Source organism: Myxine glutinosa, chromosome 9, assembly GCF_964187855.1.
Source record: "Myxine glutinosa chromosome 9, kmMyxGlut1.1, whole genome shotgun sequence".
Lineage (NCBI taxonomy): Eukaryota > Metazoa > Chordata > Myxini > Myxiniformes > Myxinidae > Myxine > Myxine glutinosa.
This window is the reverse complement of record NC_136269.1, coordinates 130,200,376-130,215,880: the sequence shown is the minus strand read 5'-3', so window position 1 is coordinate 130,215,880 and position 15,505 is coordinate 130,200,376. Positions and strand designations below refer to the sequence as shown.

Sequence of the window (15,505 nt, the reverse complement as noted above, 5' to 3'; positions counted from 1 at the left end):
CCGAGGGCGTGTCACTCCCCGCCGGATATACGCGGCCCCGCGCCGGATGTGACGTCAGATGCGCACCCAGCTTGGAGAAGGAAAGCCACCTGCGAGCGCTGAAACAGATGCGCCTCAGCTTGGAGAAAGAACGTCGCCTTCCGAGCGCTGTGACCTCCCTGCATCTCTGGACCGGACCGAGTCGATTCTGCCTTGAGCCAAGAGTGCACCTTGAGCCATCGCTACCCGCCTGTCCTTTTCATCAACCCCCGTGTGAGTCAGCCTTGTCCCGTTTGTCTGTCGTCTGTCCGGGGTTAATATAAGATTGTGTCTAAGTGCTTGTCTTTCTATGCTGTCCCTCTTGTAGTTGTAATCTAACCTTCCGCCTTAATATAACCTCCTCCGGAGGTCTTGAGAACTGAACCCCTGGTGTCGTATTGTGTTATTGTAATCCAGCCGGGTGTCTTCTTTTTCTTATTGAGCCAGCGTGGCGCGGCTTCGTCAACGTCGAGTATAATCGGTAACTTGTGCAGACGTGGTCATACCAAAACCGCTCGGTAAACTAACATCTAAGCCACGTCTGTAACAATTGGTGTCGAGGAGTGAGATTCGGACCCGGGACTAAATTAGTTAGGCCCAAATTTTGGGAGGGAAAATCGAGCCGGAGCGCGTACGGCGCTCGACCAAATCGATCCGGAGCGCGGTCCCGCGGTTACTGCGCTCGACGAAATTATAACGGCGAAATTTCGAATTTGTGTTACGAAACTCGAATTTTGAAAGTCGCGCCATGGCGGATCAAGACGGCTGGGGTCCGGTAGGGGAGAGTGAAGCAGGGTCGGTCCAGGACCAAATTGAGGGACATGAGGGACATGAGGAGAGCGAAACAGCGGGGGTAGCAGACGCGCGAAATGGCGCCTCGCACATAGCTACGGCGGCCGCACCCGCTGCACAAGTGGGAGGGATGGCCCAGATGCAGGTCCTCATGGAGCAATTTATGGCGCAAATGCAGGCGTCCCTCAAACTGCAGAGTAACCAATTGGGGAACCGGATGGATGCTCAGGGTGAGCGATTGGAGGGCCAATTGGGGGTAATGAGGGACGAAGCGAGGGCTCGGAGTGAGCAATTGGGGGTAATGAGGGACGAAGCGAGGGGTACCGGTGAGGGGTTAGACAATAATTTTAAGGAGTTAGACAAGAAATTTGGGAAGTTAGACAATAATTTTGAGGAGTTAGACAAGAAATTTGGGAAGTTAGACAATAATTTTGAGGGGTTAGACAACGGGATAAAAGAAGTGAAAAATGGGTTAGAGGGGTTAGAAAACAGTATGGAAGGCAAATTGAGGGACATGAGGGACCAAGCGGAAAGGGAAGTTAAACAAATGGAGCAGCAGATAGAGGGGGTCAGAATGGGGGTAGAAACCAAACTGGATGCTCACAGGGAGGAAATGGAGCAGATGAGGGTGGCATCTGGGCAGGAGATGCAAGTGATGGGAGAGGAGATCAGAAGAGGAGTGAGTGAGGAGGTCGGAGGAGTGCGCGAGGAGGTGAGGCACTGTGAGGAGCACATGGAAAAGGAGGTGAGAAAGGGGACTGTAAAGTTACAAGGGGGCATAGAGGACCTGACGCAGGAGGTGGAGCAGCTGACGGTGGGACAGACGGAGTTAGTGGAGCAGGTTCAAAGGAACACTGCGGTATTAGGAGGTTTAAAGGCGACACAGAAAGAACTAAAAGATGACTTGGTAGCGACGAAGAGGGAATGTCAGATGGTACGTGAGGGACTGACAACGAGGTTGGACGAGGTGATAGAGGTAATGGAGACGAAGGACCGGCAGGTGAGGACGCACCTGGAAACGGTCAAGGTAGCCTTAGAGGATGAGCTTGAGGAGACGTACCGGGGAATAAAAGAGGTGAAGCACAAATTAGAAGAAGTGGAAGAAGGGATGAGCGAAATTAAGAAGCGACGGAGAGGGGATAAGAAAGAGATAAAAGAGGAGATAAAAGAATTGGTCCAAAGTCTGTGTTTGGATCGTGATGATGTGCTCATTAACCGGATGAGGGATTCGCAGGTGATGGAGGAGAAGCGAAGAGGAAGAGGACCCGGTGTAAGTGGTGACCAATATGGTCGTGCGTATGATGCGCCAGGTGATTTAAGAGGCTTGGGGGTCGAGATAGACCCGGGTGTTCGTGAGAGGCCGTTGGTGAAGTGTGCGACAGGTCTGGTGTGCGAAAATGGAGGGGTGCAAGAAAGTCCGACTCTGGGGTGTGTGAGGAAAAAGTGCGTGCCAAGGAGTGAGTGTGCTGGCGAGAGTGAGTCGGTCGTAGCGCGTGTGCGAGGGAGCACATGGAAGCGTGGTGTGGTGAGTGTTACAGAGGGTGTGACGGGAGAGTGTGCGCAGGAGTGTGCGCGAGAAAGGTGTGTGACAGACAGGTGCATGAGGAAAGAGTGCGCTGTCAGAAGTAAGGAAGAGTGTCCACCTGTGGTGAGTGTTACAGAGGGTGTAACGGGAGAGTGTGCGCGAGAAAGGTGTGTAACGGACAGGTGCCTGAGGAAAGAGTGCGCTGTCAAGAGTAAGGGTGAGTGCGCTGTCAAGAATGGTGGTGAGAGTAGTGAGAGTGACATGGAGCGTGAGTTAGTTGTGACAGGTGAGCGAGGATGTACACCTGGGATGGAAGGATGCACACCTGGAATGGTAGAGCGTGAGTGGGAATGCACGCTGGAGTTGGTGGTGAGGCACGTGGTTGGGTGTGCGAATGAGGGCACACCTGTGATTGTCACAGAGGAGGGGGCGCGAAGCGGTGTATTGGTGAGGTGTGCGAGCAACGAATGTGTGCCAAAGTGTTCGGTGGTCAGGTGTGTGACCAAGGCTGTGAGTGGAATGGGTGTACCTGGGTGTGTAAGGAAGGGTACGAGGGGCATGGAAACGGCTGGATGTGTGAGCAAGGAACGGGCTGCGGGATGTAAGCATGCAGGTGAAGCATCGACGTTAGACGGGGTAGAGTTTAGAACGACTTATAGCCGAGTCGGGCCCTCGGTGCGTGCTGGGCCTCGCTTTGAACGGCCGCGTCCGTGCTCCACTAGGCGGAGCGGGCAGCCCGATAGAAAGGGTCGTCATGGCGACCACTTTTTGGTGAGGCATTCCGGCAGGCCGAGATCGAGCCATGGGATGGCTCCGTGCCGAGATGGTGCGTGGGATCTCGGCCCGGGTAAACCTCCTTCCCTGCACCGAATGCGGGATGCATCCAGCCGTTGGCACAAAACAACCAGCATCCATTGCTTGGCTTCACGAAGCCGGGCTTTGGACAGGGAGTGGCGCACCGAGAGGTATTAGTGAGTAGACTGGGTGATGAGGTTAGTGTTTTGGACCCAAAATTAGAGAAAAACAAAATTTGATGATTGGCAAAGGATTGGCAGTAGTGATTGGCAGATGATGGGCAGTGATTGGCCAAATTGTGGATTTGTTGAAATTTGATGTGCGAAATTGGTAGTGAGCGATGGGCCCGGTGGGTAAGGTTGGCATCCCTGCCACCCTTCCCATGTGGGGGCAAAGGAGCACTAGATTATGGGGTGTATGGCAGTGAAAACTAGCCCGGGTGGGTTAGGATATTGTGTGTAGGGATCTAGAGAAGATGACCTTAGGTAACGTTAAGGTTAGTTAGTGACTGATACCTGTAGTGGGGACGCAGGTAGATTAGTGTGGATGATAATGACGTGGGAGCGCAATAGTTTAAAGGGACGACTGGGAAGCGCAAGTTTCAGAAGGGAGTAGTTAGCCGAGATGATGCTGTGTGTGTGAGAATTGAACAGATGTGATTGCACAGGTGTGCAACTGGACAGGTGTGTGGAGCAGTGTATGAGTAGTGAGTGTTGTGGATCAGCGCGAATGCGCTTGGGGAGAGAAGGGTGCAGGTGGCACCAAGTGTGAGAGCACAGGTGTGCAAATACAGGTGTGTGGAGAGAGTTGGAGTAAGTGGTACGGAGTGGTGTGCATGGTGCGAAGGTGTGGATGGGGGAAGAGTGGACCCCCATCACGGATACCCGGGGCGGGTAGTGTAAGTGTTAGGTAGAGGGTGCAGGTAAATTGTGGTTGGATATTGGCATCTGTGGTGCGGTTGCAGAATGGTGTTGTGAATGGGTGCATTAGTGTTGTGGAAATGGCTGGGCGTGTAGCCTGTTAGTGTGTGTAGTTGGTTGGGCACTCCACCACTGTGAGGATGTCGGCCAGGTGAGGCCGCAGGTGGGCTCTGGGAGCCGGTAGTTGTGAGTGGGTGCCTGAGGATCCCGGGTGTGGATCGGGTAGCCCAGTGCCAGAGAGGGCACCGAGTGGGGAGAGCGCCAGAGGGCCTGCCCCAGTTAGATAGGTTAGGGTAAGGAGCAGGTAAGCTCGGAGGCAACTGCAGTGGTGGAGGGGTGCAGGTGGGTAGACCCACTGGGAGAGGTACACGCCACAGCCCAGAAATTGTACGAGGGCACCGGGAGATGAATCGGGGGAGTGAGACCCCAAATTGAAGAGCACCACAGTTTGGCCAATGGGAATTGGTTTTTAGAACCCATAGTGTAAGAGGGCCAATGGTTTGGCCGGAGAAAGCCCCCGGGTAGTGTAAAGTTGTTAAAGTCATTTAGGAGATAGTTAGGATTGATGAACCTGTCGCACCATACGCAGCCACTTACCTGTGGTGATGATGATGACTCCACACCTGTGTTTTCTTTGTTTGTTGCAGGAAATGAGATTGCTGTGTGGATTTGTGAGACGCATCACGACGTGGATGAGACATTGGGGTGATTCCATCTCTCCCTCCTTAGGAGGGACTGATGATGAGTTGGAGATGGCAAATTATGATGTTGAGTTGGAGATGGCAAATTTTGATGAGAGTTGAAAATGGCAAATTTGATTGGTTAGGAGGGAGAGAAGACGAATTTGGTATATGGGAGGAACGGGGAAGACAGTAGGGATGTTTGTTGATTTGTAAAGTAGATGTTTATGGGTAGTGTTGTGTTTTGTGGATACAGTAAGGGGTAAGGGAGGGGCCATGTAGGTTACCTGGTGGGGGGGGGGGGCGTACGATAGGAACGTACCTGTCTCACCTGGTTCCCATGTGCCCCCAGGGTGCATCACCTTACATTGCGTGCACTTTTGCGCCCTTACCACCTTACTCACTTGTCTGCTTCTTTTGTCTCCCACCTCCGAGGATCTGGCTTTGGGGTAGAGAGAGAGGAGAGAGAGGTGCTGGCTGCGCAGTTGTGGGCCTGCACTTTCGCTGTTTGCTGCCGGGATCGATACACCATATGGACCGCAATGTTTGTGGCCACCCACAATGGACCGCAGTTCGTTTGCGGCCAAGCACCACCCGGGGATGGACCTATGGGTCAACGTGGCACCTATGCCATACAGGTGAACCACTTTTAGTTACCACCAAGTGCACCACAAGAAGAGCAAGAGACACCTGCAGGGTTAGGGGTTGTCGAATTTATTTTTATACCAATGAACAATGGTGACTGCACCGGATGGTGCTGACTGTGTGGTGGGGTGGTGCTTTTGATGCTGGGAAAGGGTGCTCTGCACGTTATTAAAGGCCGTCGGCCACAGAGCACTCGTGGGTTGGTGTATCGATGTTGGCAAGCGCGCTCTCTCTATGCATAACATCTGCATGTGTTCCTCCAAAAACAGGTCCTGGATCGTAGTGTAAATAGCAGCGTAGTCGTGTAAATAATGCTCCCTACCGGCTGTATGTTTAGTTTGCGAATTCTTTCCGGATTCGGTTATCCTGTGGGTGTGTTTCTGAGAGGAGAAGGGTGCAACGTCGCAGGGGGACATATTTACTCATTTGTGAATATCTGTAAAACTGTCGCACTCAGGGTAGAGTTAATAGTAGAGGGAACTACATTGCGTGCCACACTAAAGTAGGTAAAAATTTATCGGGTCGGGACGCCCCGAGGGTAGAGAAGGGTGCAATGTTGCGAATATGGAATTTGGCCTCCATATCCGCTTGTAAATATTCCCCTATTTTCTCCAATACTCCCCAACTTTCCCCAATCCCCCATTCCCTAGTCCCATTGCATGTAAATAACAATCAGTAGAGCCGACCTTCCCCTTATTCCCCCATTAAATGTCGTGCCCAGGTCCACCGCACCACACGTAGACAACTTTCGGACATCTTCCTAGTTATTCTTATTCTATGTCAGTTAAGGCCTCGTCTCCATTAATTATGACTCTTCGTTGCACCAGAATGTGATTATATGGCATCAGTAGTGAGTTTAGGACCTTTCCCATACCTCCTTCCATCTTCTTCCCCAACAATTACAACAACAACAGAGGAGATGGCGGCGGAGCGGGGGAGGATGCGTCCTCACACCGGCTCGATTAGCTCCAGACCATGCGCTCCACGGGGTTACCACGAAGGGGCTCCTTGTCAGCTCCTCGTCAAGGGCGGAGCCTGGTAAACCCCCCGCACGCACCCAATGAGAAGCAACGTGCCGATTCCACGAGGCGGAGCTAACGAGCCGAGGGCGTGTCACTCCCCGCCGGATATACGCGGCCCCGCGCCGGATGTGACGTCAGATGCGCACCCAGCTTGGAGAAGGAAAGCCACCTGCGAGCGCTGAAACAGATGCGCCTCAGCTTGGAGAAAGAACGTCGCCTTCCGAGCGCTGTGACCTCCCTGCATCTCTGGACCGGACTATATATACATACACACCACCGGTCAAAAGTTTTAGAACACCTCAATTTTTCCAGTTTTTATTGAAATTTACGCAGTTTAATGTCTCAATGTACTCTGAAATTAAGCATAGGACAAATATACAATTGGAAATAAAAAAAAGAAATCATAGAATCATTTTGTTTAACAAAATTTAATCAATTTTTGACTCTGCAAAGTAGCCACCTTTTGCAGATATAACTGCCGAACACACTCATGGCATTCTTGCTACAATGGAAATCAAATATTGTTCTTGAAGTTCTTCCCAACACTGTTGCAGAAGTTCCCACAAATGTGTTGCACTTGTAGGTTGCTTTGCTTTCACCCTTCTGTCCAGTTCATCCCAAACCAACTCGATGGGGTTTAAGTCTGGAGACTGTGCTGGCCATTCCATGATTTGAAGCCTACCGTCTTGTTCTTTTCCTCGAAGGTAGTTTTGACATAGCCTGGAGGTGTCTTTAAGGTCATTATCTTGCTGTAGGATGAACCCCTGAACCCCCTAGGCATATACCAGAGGGTATTGCATGACAAATGATGAATTGCGAAAGATGATGGGAATAGAGCCTGTGATTGATGCTGTGAAGAGGAACAGGTTGAGATGGTTTGGTCATGTGTTGAGGAAGGATGAAAGTGACTGGTTGAGAAGAGTGATGGAAATGAATGTAGAAGGAAGTAGAAGACGGGGAAGACCGAGAAAGACTTGGCTAAAGATGGTGGAAGAAGAAATGCGGGCAAGGGGGTTAACAAGGAGAGATGCAGAAAATAGGGCAAAATGGAGAAGATTGTCATGGGGACCGCAAGGCTAACCCCCGCTCTAGCAGGGAAAATGGCCTTTAAAATGCATGTTGTTGTTTGTATTGCATGGCGCTGCAAAATGCTGTGGTAGCCCTTTTGGTTCAGGGTTCCAGTCACTCTGTGCAAGTCGCTGACTCTGGATCCAGCAAAAGAGCCCCAGACCATCACGCTTCCTCCTCCATGTTTGACAGTTGGTGTCACACACTGAGGAACCATCCTTTCGCCTACTCGATGGCGTACAAAAACCCTGCGTGATGAACCAAAGATTTCAAATTTTGATTCATCGATCCATAAGACCTTCTTCCAGTCTTCAGTAGTCCACTGGCGGTGCTTCATGGCCCAGGCAAGCCTCTTTTTCTTATTTTGCCATCTTAGCAATGGCTTTCTTACTGCCACTCGACCTGTCAAACCTGCAGCTCGAAGTCTTCTCTTCACAGTTGAAACTGAGCCTTCCTTACTTTGACCAGTGTTAAGCTGTGCTTGAAGCTGATGTCCTGTGAGCTGCCTATCACGCAAGCTATTGACTCTCAGAAACTTGTCTTCTGATTCTGTTGTGGCTTTGGGTCTGCCAGACCTCTTCCTGTCAGAGTTTCCTCCAGTTTCCAAGTGCCTTTTCATGGTGTAGGAAACTGTACTCACTCACACCTTGGCTTTCTTTGCAATTTCTCTGAAGGAAAGACCTGCACTTTTAAGGGTTATAATGGTCTGTCTGTCTCTTCCTTTGTTAATTGCCTTTTTCTCGCCATTATGATAGCAATATACTACTTCCTGCAGTGCAATATTGTCAAAATAATGTTTCAGAGGGTGTAATAACAGTCTGTTCCAATACTGCTTTTATACAGACGGGGGGTTTGGAATCAAGTAATCAGCAGAGGTTGGGACACCTGTAGGAATTGTTTGCATCAACTTTCAAGGCTTAATTTACTTACATTGCTGCAGAATAGCTGTAAGTTGTTAACCCATTACTTCTTCCCTGAAGAAGGCCTTTTTGTTTTTACAATATAACTGTGCAATTTACATTATTTTCCCGTTTTTGCTAACCTAAACTTTTTTTTTTAACCTCGAGCAGTTTACTGCTTACCTTTGTACCATTTCAGGTACAAACAATTCCTGGTGTTGCCTGGTGTTGCCTGGTTTAGCCTGGTGTTGGCTTAGCGGTTAGGGCGCAGGCTCGGGATCTTAGGATCCTGAGTTCAAATCCCGGTCGATCGCTGAATTAACGTCAGGGGGGTTGACTCAGCCTGTCATCCTTCCGAGGTCGGCAAATTGAGTACCAGCTTGCTGGGATGAATGATCCCGGTGTGTACCCCGATTTAGAATAGGTACACTGTATCCCTGCGCATCGTAAGAGCGCGACCAAGGGTTGGCATCAGGAAGGGCATCCCACCATAAAAACATTGCCTCAAACAGGGAACCACGATTGTCATGGGGCCCGCAAGGCTAACCCCTGCTCCAGCGGGGAGAAATGGCCTTAAAACGATCATTCATAATTTTCTTTGTACCATTTCAAGTTACTAGGGCATGCCCGTACTATATATATATATCTAAAATTATATCCCCCCCCCTCTATTTACATGAAATGGTTTGGTCCAAAGCGAACGGCTTGCGAGTGGTGACAATCCCCCCCCTCTATTTACATGCAATGGTTCGGTCCAAAGCGAACGGCTTCCGGAGTTTGGTAAAGAAATCGCCATCGCGTACACAAACGCGCAGGAAAGCGAATGAATCGCAAATTCGTTTTTATTAGTTGTAAAACATAGTTTAACGCCAACATAGTTTGCAAACGTGAAATAAATGAATACGCTCTCAAATGTGCCATCCGAGGCAGAGTGTGCCCGCCACGTTCGGCACACGCGATCGTTCGCTGCTCTCTGATTGGTTGAATCGTTTTTTGGACATAGCTCGGTAAGTAATTGTCCGATTAATATGAAACCTTGAAAAGGCACATCCTCGGGTCCCCAGCAATATACCTGGCAAGTTAAAAGTATATCGGACCCGTGGTTGTCGAGAAACAGCGGTCACAGACAGACAAACGTACAAACGTACAGAGATTACTGGAATTATAGATAGATTCAATGGCCTTGAATTGCTTAAATTTGGGGGTTGGAGGGGGGAGGGGGAGGGGGAGGACGGACGGGGGAGGGAAGGGGAGGGCCAGTCAACAATGACGTTGCAGTTCTCATGGTCGGAGAGCAGCACAACAATCGCAACATCGTCCTGCATCTTCGAAAGAGCACGAAGCGGATTTTGGAGACTCACCGATCCTGTGACCCACGCCCTCCAGTACCGGCGTTGCCCGGTGGGGGAAGGGAGACCCGCACGTTCCCAACCCGTACATTCGCCCTCTCGACTCAAGCTTGTATTCGATTCGTATTCGAAATCGAAAGGGGAAAGGGGAAATCCTTCGTATTCGAATTCGTAAACACGAAATATGAATTAAAATTTAATTCATATCGCACAAAATCGACACAAAACACGATCGCATAAAGGTGAAAAAACGCAATGGCTTTTCGCCCTGAATTACGTGCAAACGTGTGACGCGTGACGGGATGGAACATCACGTGATCGCTCTGAGCGAATCAGCGAGCTGCTCGCACTGGCTGAGATTAGCGGGTACTTCGCTGAAATGCGCTGAGGTAAATATGAATAAAAAATATGGATCTCGTCAAATATTGTCTCAGCCATGTTCGTCCCAGGCTCAATGGCCATGTCTATGCCAAATATCAAGCACGTGAGCCTCTCCGTTTCGGAGTCTATCGGTAACGTTACACACACACACACACACACACACACACACACACACACACACACACTGTGTTTTATATATATAGATATGAATTATATGTATATATATATATATATATATATTTTTTCTATACTGAATCGAGGCTCGTGAAAGAGCTAACATTTATTTCACAAACAAATCAACCAGACAAACAAAATATATAAAAAGAGGGAGCGGAAAACAAGATGGGGAGAGAAGGGGAAGCACACAAACACAACATTTGAGAGCAGGTAGATGTGTCGGAGGGAGAGGGCTTGGGGGGAGGAGGCATGGGAAGGGGGGGGGGGGGGGGAGTGGGAGAAGTATAAAACACAAGGACACCAAGGACTTCCAGGACAGAAGTTGGTATTTCAAAAAAGTGGATTTGGGGTGAAATTAGTGGGGGTATATATTTGTCGAATTTTACTCTTCTTGTATTGTGGATTTTGCTGTCCCATCTTTGTGTTTGTGGGTTCGGATTAACCCCGGCGTGTGTCCACAATTAGATAAGGCTCGGACCTTCCTGCGCGCACCAAAGATAATTCTGCCAAGGTTCGGAGTTTAAGCTCGTTTCGGCCATTTGTCCTCTTGTGGGGTCTTTACCCCGGGGACACGACAATGCTGAGTAAATGGAACCTGATGATGTACACTTCAGATTCTTTGTTTTCCTGTGTAGATTTCTCTAATACCGTTCCTTTCTAGTTTTCAGTTTGGGTTTTTTTGTGTGCTGGCTTTAAAGTGAGGGATGAGTCAAACAGGAAAAAACAAAATAACCATTATGATGTCGGAGGTTTGCATGTATAGTATGTTAATGTGGACACGATGTGCTTGTACTTTGTACCATGCAGCCCTCGTCATTCAGTTATTTTTGTTTCGTGACTGCGTCACTGTTATGTTACATTCCTTGCTTTCATAATACCTGGTCTATGCTTCCTGTTGTGATCTTTCAATTTAATGTTGTCCATCAATTTAAATTATTTCATGGACTTTAAAAAGGTTAATTATGTTGCAGTCACAAAATCCGGCCTTTTAAATTTGAGACCATTTGGCCATGCTGTTTGCCAAAGATTGCTATATTGGTCATTTGGCCTAAAAACGGACTCTGAGGCCGCAGCCACATAGCCCATGTTACTTCCCACACAACGTTTTATCTGTACCCCAGTATGGAGTTTGTAGCTTTAAGGATGTGGCCGTGCATAAGGAACAGAGAGACACATAGAGACATTCACGCTTGTATATATATATATAAAATAGATATTTAATTACACGTTGGTTGTTTGGTTGGTTTTGAAGTTTCTCCATCTTTAGGATGATTGGAATGTTTCCATTTTATGCATCTTTCTAGGGTACATGCAGGAGCAGCTCGTGCATGCCTGGGACATTAGCTGACATCGGCGAGCCTTTGCATGAATACAAATACAGCATACAATATGGGACACAGACAAATCAAACCAGTCAGTGTTTAGGTTTGAAGCCTGGAATGCCAGAATCGTTAGCTAACTGCTCAGATGGGAACACCAAACAGACCAACCCATATCGCCCTCTCAGTGACTTTTACCTGAGTAATGTTGTTGTTGAGGTTTCGTATGCAGCCTGTGGCTGCTGGTTGCATAATTTCTCTGGAAGCACGTTTGTGCCGCTGATGCAGTGCCCAAATTACCAGTGAGCTGGTACTCAATTTGCCAACCTCGGAAGGATGACAGGCTGAGTCAACCCCCCTGGCGTTGATTCAACGATCGACCAGGAATCAAACTCAGGATCCTAGGATCCCAAGCCAACGATCCCAAGCCTAACCATTAAGCCAACACCGGGCTATACCTGAGTGTATGCCTTATTATTCACATGATAGTGCTATATAATACATTAGTTTCATATATATATATATATATATATTTTTTTCTTTTTATATTTATTGTTGCGGAACCCAACGTCGGCCTCGGATCCCCTTAGAGGGGGGATTAATCCCCTCTTCTATAACTGACCAACGTGGTCCCTGGCGCCGTACCGCGACCCCCGGAAAGGCCGGTGCACAGCCCCGTTCGTGCCGCGGACAGATGTTAATGGATTGCCGAGCGGTGTTTAGCAACCGCAGCACGAACCGTTAACAAAGACTAACCCGATTCGGAACGTTGGCCAAATCGTGCCACAGGTATTCAATTTGGAAAAGACAAAGACGACGGATGTGAAGAAGAAGAAGAAGAAGAAGACAAGAGGTAGGAAATACGAATATGATTTATTACTATTTACAACCAAAAGAAACCAAGGAGAGGGAAGGATAATAAAATAAAGGCAGAAAGAGGGACGGACCAGAAGGACACAGTGAATCTCTAGCTTACCTATTCAGTCTTAATTAATACCCCAGGACAAGACACACAAAACAGACTACGAGCAAACTCACACGAATGGGGAAATTGCAGGCAGGAATGGAAGGAGAGGAACGCTCCGCTCGAACCGGAGCACGGTCGGCCCGGGAGTCAGCAGCCGCCGCCCTTCCTTGATCGGCACGTCCAGCAGCCGCCGTCAACGCCCTAGCTGCGGTCGTGCGGGCTGCCGCGATACGAGCACCCTGGCGGAGTCAAAGCTGCGTGGCTCCAAGCTGGTGGTGGTGGATTTCAAAGCTGCGGTGGTTCAAAGCTGCTTCTCTGGCTCACCTCAGGACGCATCTCCCGTCTCTCTCTGAAGGCGCGTCTCTTACCATCGGGCGTTTACCAAGCTCGTCTGGACTCATCTGCCGTGGGAAGCGTCCCGCTGCGGGTTATATAGGCCCCGCCCTTCAACCTTGTTGAACCTCCCCGATCGTTCTTTCTCCGCCCGCTCAAGCCAAACCCCTTTGGCTGGGTTGGTTGAGCGGGGCCGACTCACTCCTCCCCTCTATTACGAGGTGGAGACACGCCTTTCTTCTCCGAGCCGGAGCACATGGCAATGGCGGCGAATGCAGTTGGCAATGGAGGCTTTGGGAATGAAAGGGGATCTATTCTATTTGAATTCGGTGCAATGGAGAATGTCAACTAGTGGGAACAGAGCCTTAACCTACATAGAATAAGGAAATAAACTACCAACAAGCAGGAAATCTATGATTGGCTAACGCGATTGTATATGACCTAACTAAGGGACGCCCTTTTGACCTTTATACACAACTGGAGGAAGGAGGGTGATATTTTACCATTTACTACACAAAAAAAAAAAAAACACAATTCTCATATCCACAACAATATTGTTACAGATACGACTTTGATGGTATGGTGGGCCGAGCGGGATGGCCGCCGTATCCGTACAAGTTACCCGATTGTACTCGAACGTCGACGAAGCCGCGCTATGCTGGCTCAATAAGAAAAAGAAGACACCCGGCTGGATTACAATCACACAATACGACACCAGGGGTTCAGTTCTCAAGACCTCCGGAGGAGGTTATATTAAGGCGGAAAAGGTTAGATTACAGGGACAAGAGGGAAACATAGGAAGGTGGGCACTTAGACACAACCTTATATTAACCCTAGACAGACCACAGATAAACGGGACAACGCTGACTCACACGGGATTTGATGGCAAGGAAAGCGGCAGTCGATGGCTCAGGTGCACCTGGCTCAGGGACAGAATCACGTACGGTGGTGTCCAGCAGATGCGGGGAGGTCGCTCAGCGCTCGTGGGTCGCGACTTTTGTGGAGATGCCGGGGAGGTCGCTCAGCGCTCGGGAGGGTGGCGTCTTGTCCTTCCAAGCTCGGGGCGCATCTCACGTCACGTCCGGCGCGGGGCCGCGTATATCCGGCGGGGAGTCACGCCCTCGCTCGTTAGCTCCGCCCCATATGGCATCGGCCCATGGCTTCTCATTGGGTGCGGGGGTTACCGGCTCCGCCCTTGACGAGGGGCCGACAGGGAGCCCCCTTCTGGGTAACCCCGTCGAGCACATGTTCAATGGCGGCCAACCGAGCCGGAGTGAGGACGCAAAGCCGCTGTTGTTGTGGTTGTTGTTGGAGCTTGAGATGATGGGAAGAGATGCGGGGAGGTATGGGAAGGTCCTAAACTCCTACTGGTGCCATATCATCACATTCTGGTGCAACGAAGAGTCATAATTAATGGAAACAAGTCCTTAACTGACATAGATTAAGAATAACTAGCAAGATGTCCTATAATTGTCTACGTGTGGTGCGGGGGACCTGGGCACGACATTTAATGGGGGAATGAAGGGGAAGATCGGCTCTAATGGGTGTTGTTTACAGACAATGGGACTAGGGAATGGGGTAAGGGGAGAGTTGGGGAGTATCGGAGAAGATAGGGGAATATTTACAAGCGGATATGGAGGTCAAATTCCATATTCGCAACATTGCACCCTTCTCTACCCTCGGGGCGTCCCGACCCGATAAATTTTTACCTACTTTAGTGTGGCACGCAATGTAGTTCCCTCTACTATTAACTCTACCCTGAGTGCGACAGTTTTATAGATATTCACAAATGAGTAAATATGTCCCCCTGCGACGTTGCACCCTTCTCCTCTCAGAAACACACCCACAGGATAACCGAATCCGGAAAGAATTCTCAAACTAAACATACAGCCGGTAGGGAGCATTATTTACAAGACTACGCTGCTATTTACACTACGATCCAGGACCTGTTTTTGGAGGAACACATGCAGATGTTATGCATAGAGAGAGCGCGCTTGCCAACATCGATACACCAACCCACGAGTGCTCTGTGGCCGACGGCCCTTTAATAACGTGCAGAGCACCCTTTCCCGAGCATCAACAGCACCACCCCACCACCAATCGGTGCAGTCACCATTGTTCATTGGAATAAAAATAACTTCAACAACCCCTAACCCTGCAGGTGTCTCTTGCTCTTCTTGTGGTGCACTTGGTGGTTAACTAAAAGTGGTTCACCTGTATGGCATAGGTGCCACGTTGACCCATAGGTCCATCCCCGGGTGGTGCTTGGCCGCAAACGAACTGCGGTCCATTGTGGGTGGCCACAAACATTGCGGTCCATATGGTGTACCGATCCAGGCAGCGAACAGCGAAAGTGCAGGCCCACAACTGCGTCGCCAGCACCTCTCTCTCCTCTCTCTCTACCCCAAAGCCAGATCCTCGGAGGTGGGAGACAAAAGAAGCAGACAAGTGAGTAAGGTGGTAAGGGCGCAAAAGTGCACGCAATATAAGGTAATGCACACTGGGGGCACATGGGAACCAGGTGAGACAGGTACGTTCCTATCGTACGCCCCCCCCCCCACCAGGTAACCTACATGGCCCCTCCCTTACCCCTTACTGTATCCACACAACACAAC

At 49.6% G+C, this 15,505-nt stretch overlaps 1 protein-coding gene across 7 annotated transcripts in view; it reads left to right on the top strand.

Annotated features, from left to right (window-relative positions):
* LOC137434920 (solute carrier family 12 member 4) overlaps window positions 1-15,505 on the top strand; it is a 105,374-nt gene that overhangs the window by 30,761 nt on the left and 59,108 nt on the right. The window lies entirely within an intron of this gene.